The sequence below is a fragment of the Zootoca vivipara genome, chromosome 1 (genome assembly GCF_963506605.1).
Source record: "Zootoca vivipara chromosome 1, rZooViv1.1, whole genome shotgun sequence".
In the NCBI taxonomy this organism is placed as follows: Eukaryota; Metazoa; Chordata; class Lepidosauria; order Squamata; family Lacertidae; genus Zootoca; species Zootoca vivipara.
Window position 1 is genome coordinate 133,585,016 of NC_083276.1, and position 12,122 is coordinate 133,597,137.

Genomic DNA, 12,122 nt, shown 5'->3' on the forward strand with positions numbered 1-12,122 from the left:
AGTAGAAATCATATATCGAACAGATGGATAGCTCTTCAATCTGAGCAGGCTGAAAGCAAAAAGTAAGGTTACCGTGTCATAGAGCTTCAGTATGCTGATGACAACGTAGTGTGCGCACGCTCAGAGGATGACCTCCAAACCATCTTAAATATCTTTGCAGAAGTTTACGAAAAGCTTAGCCTATCACTCAACATCCAAAAAAACCAAAGTGCTGCACCAGCAAGTACAAAACAACCCCTCTGCAGCACCACAAATCCAACTCGGTGGTGTAACATTGGAAAATGTTGATCACTTCTACCTACCTCCTCCTACCTTTCCACAAGGGCCAGCATTGATGCCGAAATCCAGCATTGCCTGATCTCTGCGAGTGCGGCTTTCTCCCGATTGAAGTGAAGTTTGAGGACATTCGCAGGGAAACCAAAATGCTTGTTTACAAAGCTATTGTACTACCAACCTTACTATATGCTTGTGAAACATGGACCACTTATAAACGCCATCTCCAACTTCTCGAAAGATTCCATCAACGGTGTCTCCGAAAATTTTTACACGTCACGTGGGAAGACAGGCGAACTAATATTGTACTGAAAGAAGCAAAGATCACCAGTGTTGAAGCGATGATTCTTCAACATCAACTTCGTTGGACTGGTCATGTTGTGCGGATGCCTGATGATCGCCTTCCAAAGCAACTACTCTATTCCGAACTTAAAAATGGAAAGCGAAATGCTGGTGGTCAACAAAAAAGGTTTAAAGACTGTCTCAAGGCAAATCTTAAAAAATGTAGTATAAACACTGACAACTGGGAAACACTGGCCTGCGAGCGCTCCAAGTGGAGAACAGCCTTTACCAAAGGGCTTTGAAGACACTCGATCTCAGGACGCAAGGGAGAAACGTGCTAAGAGAAAGGCACGCTTGGCAAATCCACACTGTGGTCAACTCCCACCCGGAAACCAATATCCCCACTGCGGAAGGACGTGTAGATCCAGAATTGGCCTCCACAGTCACTTACGGACCCATTGTTAAAACCGTGTTTATGGAAGACAATCTTACTCAGATATGAGTGATCGCCAAAGAAGAAGAAGGAGCTATTTATCTACTTGTGCTTTGACGTGCTTTCGAACTGCTAGGTTGACAGGAGCAGTCTGATGAGCAGCCAAAGGTTGAGAAAGGCATGGGTGGGTCAGTATCTTATGATAGGAGGGATTTTATGATAGTCCTGCCAGAATTCTACACACCAGGGCTTGCAAATGGCAGGAAGATGTCAGCAATATGCTTTATGTTTAGGAAACTTATGGAAAAGTTTTAAAACCTTTACCCATTCTTGCACTCCAACATACAAAGGAGATGGTTATTAACATTAACAGCCTCTGCTTTGAGGCAATTTAAGTTCATGATAATGATGAATCACTGATTTTAATAGGACTTGCCTAACTAACAAATGTTAAGGCCACATAAGTCATAAAGCTGCTGTTGCCACAATGCTCCCCATAAAACAAGAACTATGGAATATATCTTCTTGAGATATATTCTTGTGCTCAAAAGTTTCAGCATTTTCAGTGTATACAATCAAAACACAATATTGTCTTTTATTTTTATTGACTTCCCACCCCGTTTTCCATGGAGTATTTTCTCCCCTTCTGCTGCAGCCTATCTGCTATCTATTAAATTGTAACCACAATATTATAATTAATTAATTCTGTTGCTCGTAGCTCCAGTCTTTAGGGGTGTCAAGGGCTCTGCCCCATAAAGCATGTCAGAATGTGAAGCACATGGGAGGGGGTAGCAAAGTTGTTACAGCTTGTAGGGGAGGGAGGGCACTCATGCTTGAAATGTGATGTGATATTCCTGTTTGGTTGTCCAATACAACCATTCATGATATCTACTGTACTAGTTTCCAGCATTCTGTTACCCTGTAGTATGGCCTAGAAACAGATATTAATAGGCCTGAGTCTGGGCATCTATACAAAGGACCAAACTTGCAGCTGAAAAGGCATTAAGAGCAGGTGCTAGTTGAACATCCTTAGGAGAACATTCCATATGTAGTGTACCACAACTGAAAAGACTTTTTGTCCAGTTGTAACCCTGCTAACCTCTGCAGGCCAGAAAAAACACCTAGAGAAAGATCTCAACCTTAATAAGCAGGCAGGATACCTTTTTCTGATGTCATAAAGCTGTAAAGGATTTTAACGATAAGCACCAGCATTTAGAATTTCGCTTCAAAATGGATAGGCAGACTGTGAAGATGCTCAAGAGCTGGTGAGAGGTTTCCTTTAGCAAGTCCCAGTCAACATTCTAACAGCAGAATTTGGGATCAATTAAAGTCGGCAAAAGGGACCCCATGTGGCATGCATTGCAGTACAGTGGAACCTCGGTTTATGAACACCTCGGTTTACGAATTTTCAGTTTATAAACACCATGGACCCATCTGGAACGGATTAATTCACTTTCCATTACTTTCAATGGGAAACTTCGCTTTAGTTTATGAACGCTTCAGTTTAAGTACTCCGTGGACCGTCTGGAACAGATTAATCCACTTTCCATTACTTTCAATGGGAAAGTTCGCTTCAGTTTATGAACGCTTCAGTTTATGAACAGACTTCCGGAACCAATTGTGTTCATAAACCGAGGTACCACTGTAGTCTGATCTGGACGTTATCAGTATAGATACAGCCTTACACTAGGTTAGTCTATTTATCACCAAGCCCAGCACTGGATGGCAGCAGCTCTTCATGGCCACATATTAAATCTGGGTTCCTCCATTTGCAAAGCATGTGATCCACCACTCTCCTGCGACTTGTCCTCCCTCAGTTCTGGGAGGGATCATAGATGATTTACCTATGTAAATTACAAGGCTCAGCATGTGTTTCTCAAAAACAAGTCATGCCAGTCAAATCTCATTTCTTTTTTTGGTAGAGTTGCAAGCTTAGTAAATTGGGGAAATGCTATGGACGTAGTATATCTTGACTTCAGTAAGGCTTTTAACAAAGTCCCCCATGGTATTCTTGCAGAGAAGCAGCTGAAATGTGGGCTGGATGAGGTAACTGTTAGGTGGATTTGTAGCTGGTTAACTGACGAAACCCAAAGTGGGCTCACTAATGGTTCCTTGTCATCCTGGAAAAAGTGATGAGTGGGGTGCTGCAGGGTTCAGTCCTGGACCTGTTGTTCAACATCTTTATAAACACCTTGGACGAAGGAATTGAGGGGATGCTCATCAAATTTGCAGATGATGCCAAACTGGGAGGAGTAGCTAATACTACAGAAGACAGAATTGGGATTCAAGATGCCATGAAGGACTGGCCACTAGTTACAGAAGACAGAATTGGGATTCAAGATGCCATGAAGGACTGGCCACTAGTATGGATGGTGAACGAGAGATTTAGGAGGCACAAACTTGATAGCGCTCATGTGCAAATGAAGGTGCACAAGCATACATGTGGAAGGAGTGCATGAGTGCCCAAGGGGAGCACAGCCTGTTTGTTGAAAGCTGCCCTTGAGTACAGTGCTTTTAAAATCATTTAGCTTTCAGTCTGGATATATATTCATCTTGGATTCATTCAAAACTGTTTTGCCATCTTCCTCTCAGATTGGATTTCAGACTCTCAAATGCTTTAAATATGGCCTAATAGCCACACATACAGCCACTTACAAAGTACTGCAGTGGGTATAAAATTGTAATGTCCCAGTCAGTGGCAAGCATAATTTTGCCAGTGCCCTCTCCCATGGTTCTCTGATCAGATACCGGTACATGTGCAGTAAAAAAAAGTTTCACACTTGGTGGGATGTTACAAAAGTTTGGGCTCCCACCCGGTTACACACACACACTGTGCTAAGTTCCTGCTTTGATAATGCCACCTGCACATTTCCTGGATTGTTGCTTGCCAAGATGCACAGCTGTGTGTCACAGCATCCAACACAAAGGCTGTAACTCAGCTCAGGTATGTTCAAAATTCAGGACATCTGGATTCAATTTATTATACAACTAATACCATGCAGTATTTACCTCGGGTGTAAAGCTCTTGCTGTCAGCTGCCTGTAAGTTCTAACAGTGAGACAACACCTTTCAATTATGCACATCAGATTGCTGGACAGATCCTACCGGTCTATGGAGGGAGCTTAACAGGAACGCAGCCAGCAGTGAGTGCATGGGGAAACAAATGGCTGGGGAAACTACTGTCTGTGGGAGTCCAGGGCCTCTGTGTGGGAACGCTTATATAATTTAGCAGAGTTTAAACAATCCCCTGTTTGAGTTTATGCAGCGACAAGCGGCTTGCTCCTATCAATAATTATACCTTACTGGTTGGTAATCCCTTTCTGTCCCTCTTAAAGAAAACACACATGAATCTGAATCATATTACCGTAATATAAACTACTTTACTTTCAGATTCAAGTTTACAGAGTTGTTCCTAAAGGCAGGCTTAGCTTACATAACAGATAAACTATATACTAGATAGTAGTGAGTCATGAGAAGGCTGCATCCAAGCAGTTACCTGTTAGCACTCCTAGCAGCAACCAACCGGCCGACTGAGAAAACTGCCTGCCACATAGAATGTTGGACTTGACTGACAGCTTCCTAGCCCACCCTCCGGAGGGTCACTGGGCTTTCCACCCCTGCCTGGGCTGCAGTGCTACAGATGGGGGCTTCCATGATGGAATGCTTTCTTTTCCCCACATAGAAAAGAAGGCTAAAAAATTCTAGCCAAACCTTGACATGCCAGTTTTTTGTTGTTTCTGTATACGGGTGAGCCTTCCATCTGAAATAGTAGTCCAGCATGACATTGGATTCCCCCCTCAGTGACACCTTGGCCTTTGACTGAAGGGACTGGAGATTTCTACTGGGGAGGCCAAAGCTGCAGTTCATTCTGTTTAAACAGCCTAAGAGCTGAGAATTGTTGGTTAACAATTCAGCAATGCCTCACTCTCAGAGCTTGGAAAGGCCGCATTTTCCCAGCTAAGGGAAGAGGCAGGTGTCTAAAGAGATTGTGGGGGGGGGGGGAAATACTGCTTTCTTTTTTGTTCTCATAAAAAGGCCCTTAAAGTATACAGGTTCTTGCAACAGTATTCTTGATGGATCATTCTCATATGACTTCATAGGAGCATCTGCTCAGAAATATATTTCCAAATATGCTGTGTACATTTAGTCTGATATTCCCATAGATCTTATAAAATATGCTGCCCCTTACACATAGTCCAAGAGGTGGGGGGCAATTTGTTTGCTAGAAGTGGTCATTTGACTGGTGGGTGATAATTGAAAGCACAACGGAAAACTGGTCGCAGACATTTACACACATGCATGTCTAAAATTTGCTTTAGGCCCAGGACACGACCTTAAGAAGGGAGGGTGTGCAGAGCTAAATGTGAGCAGCAAAGCAGAGGCGTTCATTGGGGAACAGTTTGCTCCAAGAATGTGGGGTCCAGATGTTGGAAGAGTTTATGAGGACGAAAACAGCTTTTGTGCAGCTGCATCTCTAAAGCTCTGTGAGGTTTTTCTTTAAAAGACTTTGTATAAATGGCAGTAGGTCATTTGCTCAGTGGCCACACGGTTCCATTTTTATTGACTACCACTGGTTTTTCCCATGTTGTAGAAAGGGTGCTTACAAGTAATGCATCTGATACTTGATTCCTATAGAATATTTGAATCTTGGCAGATGATCCTGGACACTCTCCCATTTCAATTTCCCTTGGTATTACTTGGAAATAGATTTCCACATGAATCCCGCTGGATCTGTTATTTGCTTGGAGATTTATTATCGTTCCCCTTTACCACTTCCTCTAAAGACTTGAATGTGCAGCAGGATAGCTGAAAGCGAGCATCTACTCTAAAGGGAGTGAAGGTCTGCTGGGTTGAGAAGCATTTTTAAAATTATCTTAACCACCAATTAACTGCTAGGCGTTTTTGCTGCTAAGAGAGAACAGTTCAGATTGTGGTTTGGATGACAATGTGGTTCCAGTTTTGTTTTACAAAACAAAATACCGGTAAATCATGATTATCTGTCTGGCATGCCAAATTCAGTTTTTGCAAAGTTAATGGTGTTAGGGATGTGAATAGATTCTAGGAGAGGATATATTTATTAAATATTATCCTTCCTTCGCGTTTGTGAGTGCATTCCTTTGCAGATTAAGAGGAAGCTAAGATAGGCTAGTTTTAGGCTTCTAGTTTAAGTAATGCAGGATGCTTTAAGGCAGACTGGATTCTCCTGCTATTTCCCCCTTTTCTCCCCTTTAAAAAAATAATCACACAGTCTTGTGAAAAGTAAAAAATAACATTTATTCAGAATACTTGTTGAAGAGTAACAGATACAGCAGCTTTGTTCAGGCAGGCTTAAAATGGTAATTCAGTTAAATGCTTAAGTCTATTTTAAAATGGTGCCTTAGCACTGGAGCTCAGATACAGCAGAAGTTCTTACATCGCTGGCTTGATGGAAAGTGGCGAAAAATGGAGTGTGTGCCCAGGCAGGTCAGGAGAATATTTATAGGGCTTTGCCCTGGAAAAACTGTGGACAAATGCCGGCTTCCTCGGCCTGTAAAGCGAGATGAGCACCGCAACCCCAGAGTCGTCTGCAACTGGACTTAACTGTCAGGGGTCCCTTTACCATTACCGCTCTCTTTTTTTTGCCTCCCCCTGTCAGGGCACAATGGGAGTGTTTACAGGAAAACACCTGTGAGCTTCTGATCAAATTCCTGGAATTGCAGATCATTGAAGTTAAGGACCCAAGAGGTCTTCAGGTTTTCCTGAAGAAAAATACAATGCTGATGTATTCTTAATTCATGCAACAAAGATAAATGTCCTACTTCATGGCTTATCTGGCTAAATAGCTTGGCCTAATGAAGGATATGGTATACTTAATCAATGCATATCTAGCTACCAGTATTTTTTTAAAAAAACTTCAAAGGAAGGCTACTGTTTTCAGTTTCCCTTAGAAGAGGTGTGGGGAATCTTTGACAGCTCCCTGGTGAGTGCTGTAGTTGAGCTTCCCTTAGTGCCTGTGGGTGATATTTTTGTTTTGTTTGATTTAAATAAATGTATATACATTAACAAATATTCTGGGATATTTTTTTGAATAAAACAATAAAATACTAAGTATATAGATGCATAAAACAGTTAAAACAATGATGGAACAGATAAAAGCAGAGTAAAGCAAGCACAGATAAAACTCCAAGTAAAGAGACCTGAGAAAATAAAAATAAGATCTTCACCTGCTTAAACAAAACAAAGCCATCAGTGGGAGCCAGGTGAAAAGCATCCCTAGTCACCTGTGTCTGCTGAAGTGAGGCATCCATTAGCATCCCACCCCCCTCACTCACTAGCCAGGATAGGAAACCCATGTATTTTTACCATTGCATTTGGTTCCAAATTAACTATCACTCAAGAAAGAAAGAATCACATATACACATTGAATTTGTTTCCGTGGCCGTTGAAAATGAAACCATATATGGAACATCACTTCTTTACAAAGTAAAAGTGCTTTTACAAAGGAGCAGTTAGACCCTTTCACAAAAACGTTCAAAGCCTTTTCTGAATGCAACATTCAAACCTTTTCTTTTTAAAAGAATTGAATTCCTTTGCCCCATCCCCTTGGACGGGCAGAAATGGTGGCAGGGCAGTGGTGCTGTGCTTGGCCGTAAAGACAGGGGAGCTCATCATGCACTCTGCTCCTGAATGCCTCCCTTGCGGAGGCTGCCTGCCTTTCCTGCTTGCTCCATTGCCTGTTGCAGCCACAATTTGTCACCCATTGCCTGTTTTCAAATACATGACATCCAGGAGGACTAGAAATGCACCTTTTTGTAACAAAGGCTGCAATTCCAGATTGTGCTCAAGCATCTATGCAAGAGTGAAACCTTGCTTATATCTCACTGACAAAGGACATCACATTTCACTGATAAATATGTGTGCTTTGGCCAAACCGGGAAGGGCTTGTGAGACTTACACAAGTTGCCAGAGGAGCTTGTGCTAAAAGAGTAATGATTGGGCTATTTACTCCAAAAGCAAACTAGCAAAGCTCCCAGAGCTCACTGTTAGCAGAGAACAATGTGTGCTGGCCTGAAAGCATCCTGGTTGTTTATACTTGGTAGCCTTTGCCATATTCTGCTTCCTCTCGAACACACATGCCAGCCAGACTTGTTCTCTGACTCCTCCTCATGACCCTGGAAGCCACTGGATGGAACCCACTTTGCTTGAAGTGGTTAAACAAACAGTTGTGTTTGTTTCATCTGAGGAGAGGCTGGTGGGAAAATGAGTGTGGGATTTGCTGCCAAAGCCATGATGAGTATACTCTTTCCATCTGGGAAGACTGAGTCATCTTGGGGAAGAAAAGTGCTTGCCTTTCTTGGGAATGAAAGAAAACAAGATTAAGAGTCTCCAGCACAGAGATGCAGCACTCTCTCCAGCGAGTCCTGGTCTGAGTTTGGGAACTCGGCTTCATTGAGTGCATCCCATTGGAATCTGTCCACTGCCATCTTGGATAGGAGTGCTGCATGTTCCCATGGGAGTGCCAGTTGTGGGAAGACTTCCCACAGGTATCTGGTGGGGCACTAGGAGAACAATGCTTTGCAAGAGGTTGGACTAGATGACCCTTTGGGTCACTTTCAACTCTCCAATTCTATGACTAGATGAGCCTTTGGCCTAATCTAGCTGGGCTCTTCTCCTGATCGCATGTTCAAATTTTGTGTTTGTTAGTTTCTGCAGGGCAGAATGTGTAAAATGGGGTGGCCAACTGACAGCCTGGGAGCCTGATCTGCCATTCCTCACCCCCCACCCCTGACAACCCCACCAATTTTGGCAGTGCCAGCAATAATGAAATATTTTTTTAAATAGACACAGCACACCAGTGGCATGTGGTTCACAGAGCACAAATACAGCCAAGGCCAAAAAAAGGTTTGCTATCCTAGGCTAAATTGCTCAGCATGGAAATTTCTTCTTCTTTGGTGAGCACTTGAGGTCAAGTAAGATGGTCTTACATGAACACAGTCTAAATACCACATGCAACCCCATATCATTTGGCCCTGGGGTGCCAGTATAAAAGAAGGGAAGGGGTAATTTCAGTTGCCTTTGCATGAGATTGGGAAACAGAAAAAGCATTAATGACTATTGCTTTCTCCTTCCTCATTCCACTGGGCATTGTGGGAAGTAGGAAGGCATGTAGGCCTCTTGTGGTGATGAGAAAAACAGCAGAGAGCATTATTGGCTGCTCACTCTCCACCTTAGAACAAATCTACACAACCAGGTGCCATAGAAAAGCGCTAGACATATCAAGAGATCCAACGCACCCTGGTCACCATTTCTTTGAGCTCCTGCCATTGGAACGGAGATATAGAACTATGCAGGCAAGAACGAGCCGTCTCAGGAACAGTTTCTTCTCTAAAGCTATTTTGACCTTAAATGGAAAGCCTGGACTTTGAAGTCATCTTATTTTACTTGTTATTTTATATCATATTTACTGTTTTTAATTAGGTTTTGTAATTCTGGATTATGCGGAATGTTTTATCTGAGTAGATGTAGCAACCGAGTAATTTCGTTCTTCCTGCAAGGGGACAATGACAATAAAGATATCTTATCTTAAACCACTGAGCCTAGGGCTTGCTGATCAGAAGGTCGGCGGTTCGAATCCCTGTGACGGGGTGAGCTCCCGTTCCTCGGTCCCAGCTCCTGCCAACCTAGCAGTTCGAAAGCACGTCAAAATGCAAGTAGATAAATAGGAAGGTAAACGGTGTTTCCGTGTGCTGCTCTGGTTTGCCAGAAGCAGCTTTGTCATGCTGGCCACATGACCTGGAAGCTATACGCCGGCTCCCTCAGCCAATAATGCGAGATGAGCGCGCAACCCCAGAGTCGGTCACGACTGGACCTGATGGTCAGGGGTCCCTTTACCTTTACCTTTATCTTAAATGCATGTCTCTGCCTTCACACTGGCAGAGTATGGAAGCAAGGGTCACTCACAGTTTTGCTTGTGTGACAAGCAGAGGCAGTTGTGGGCACGGCCCAAAGAGCTCTGCCGAAGAGGTCCTAAGGATGTTGCATAATCTAAACCAGCACTGAAGGGAAATCCTGCCTAAAGTTTCATTTGAAAATGCCTTTATTTTGAAACTCAAAATCTCATGTCAAAACTTAAAGCGTGAGTGCTGGAATTCTGTAAACTAAACCTCATTTCTTTTTACATTCAGTGACCCAGACTTGCCATATAGGGAGTGCAAAAATTGCACATCTATCTATCTATCTATCTATCTATCTATCTATCTATCTATCTATCTATCTGCTATCTCTTTTTTATTTTAAATGTACATTTCAAAAGAAACACCTGGAATGGGAAATGTGGAAGATCTAAATTTATACTGCATCTTTCAGGCTGGTTTAAACAAAACATTGCTTTGCAATTTTGGATAGTTAATAAGACATTTTGTGTCAATAGAGCTTAACATGCAAAGCTCTGCCCAAACTACAACTGGATAATTAATTTTACTGGCCCAAATGTCAATTCCAGGCCTATCAATTGCAGTCAGTGTATCATTTTTCACACTTCCTTTGTTCCTTAGATAATCAAAAATCATTGGGCTTTTCTGGATGCCTAAATTATTGTGTTGGAATTATGGTGTTGGTTTTGGTACACTAGGAGAAGGTTCAGGGGAGGGAAAAGTCAACGATATCTGAACTGCTGCAGCCCTGTTATAATGGCAACTTACATTGCAAGCCATCCCTAACCTGACCCAAAGTGCCGTGGCCACTTGAGGCAGCAGATTCAGAGTGGACAGAAAAATCCAAATTCTGCCCCTCATCTTGCTCCCTAAAATGGCAGGGCGTTCTCCTGCGCAGCTTCCACTGAATGAAAGTGACACTGCAAGACTGTATCACTGAGCCTCATGCAAGGAAGATTGTTCTACACACCTGAATTAGTAAAAGAAGGGTGGTGTGCCATTTGAACTTCCTGGTGCAAACTTAAAACTGCCCCAAGCTGGCCAACCCTGCATTTGTCAAGGCAAAACTCACATTTCTGTTCCTTTACTTGCAATTCAAAGGTAATAGCAGTTATTACCTTGCTCACTTTGGATTTTTGTAAAAACCAGATCGCACTAACAGCAGTGCCCCCTTCCCTCCCCATTCAGCCCTTCACACGACAGCCCACCCCACTCAGGAGAGGCTTCAGGTGGGCTGCCAGGAGATGGGTAGGGCACCTTCTGCTGCCACTTTGGGGGATTCAGGCCCCTGCATGCAGAAAAATAGTGTGTCAGGGTTGAGGCTAAATTAGACCATTTCTCCCTGAACTCCAGTTTTGATTTTGATGGAGAAGTAGCAATTGATCAGTAGGCGCATTGAGAGGCACTTGATACCTGTGATTATGGTTCCTGCCGAGTCTTATAAAAATCCATTTAACTCTCTTCATTAGACATATATTAATTATTTGTTCAGTAATTGGTTCATGCAAGCCAGTCTGAGAACCCAGACACAGGTTTACCAGTGCATGGAAACAAACCCTCAGAAAGCAGCACTATGTATTTATTAATTTGCATCCCTGTTGCTGCTAGAGCCATTTCCCCGGGGAGATAATTTGCCTCTTTCCTATAAAAACACAGGCACATTTTTGAAACAAATTCTTAAGAGAAAGGCAAGACAATAGAACTTCCTTGATGTTATTCTGATATGGTAATTTGTTATTGCAAGTCTGTCACTTATGGCTATTTCACCTAGTGAAGAGGAAGGAGAATTCTGTCCCAGCTCTGGGTCATGAGAAGCATGTTGTTTTGAACGAGGCAAACTGTGTTTTCAGCAAGCTTCTTCAAGCTGAAGGTGCTGGAATCTTTTGTCCCCAAAGGATAATTTCCAAATTCCATGGCACAGTAGTTACCCAGTGTCAGAGAAGGCTGCGGATACTCATGAGTAAAGACGCTCCACTCTGTCTTTTCTTTCAGAATTTTATTGTGCATGCTATTTACAGTGCAAAAGTACAAGAGTATCCGGAAACATGACTGCTCAGTTCGTATCAGAACCTCGCAATGGCTTCTTCCTGGTCTTTACCCAACATAAGAGCCTGGGGACCCCAAAACGCCTCCCCCTTGCCCTACGGGTCGTAGCGCACCTCAATTCAGGCGTTGGGGGAAATGGAAGCCCTGTGTCCGATGGCTGTCTCAGCTCCTCCTCC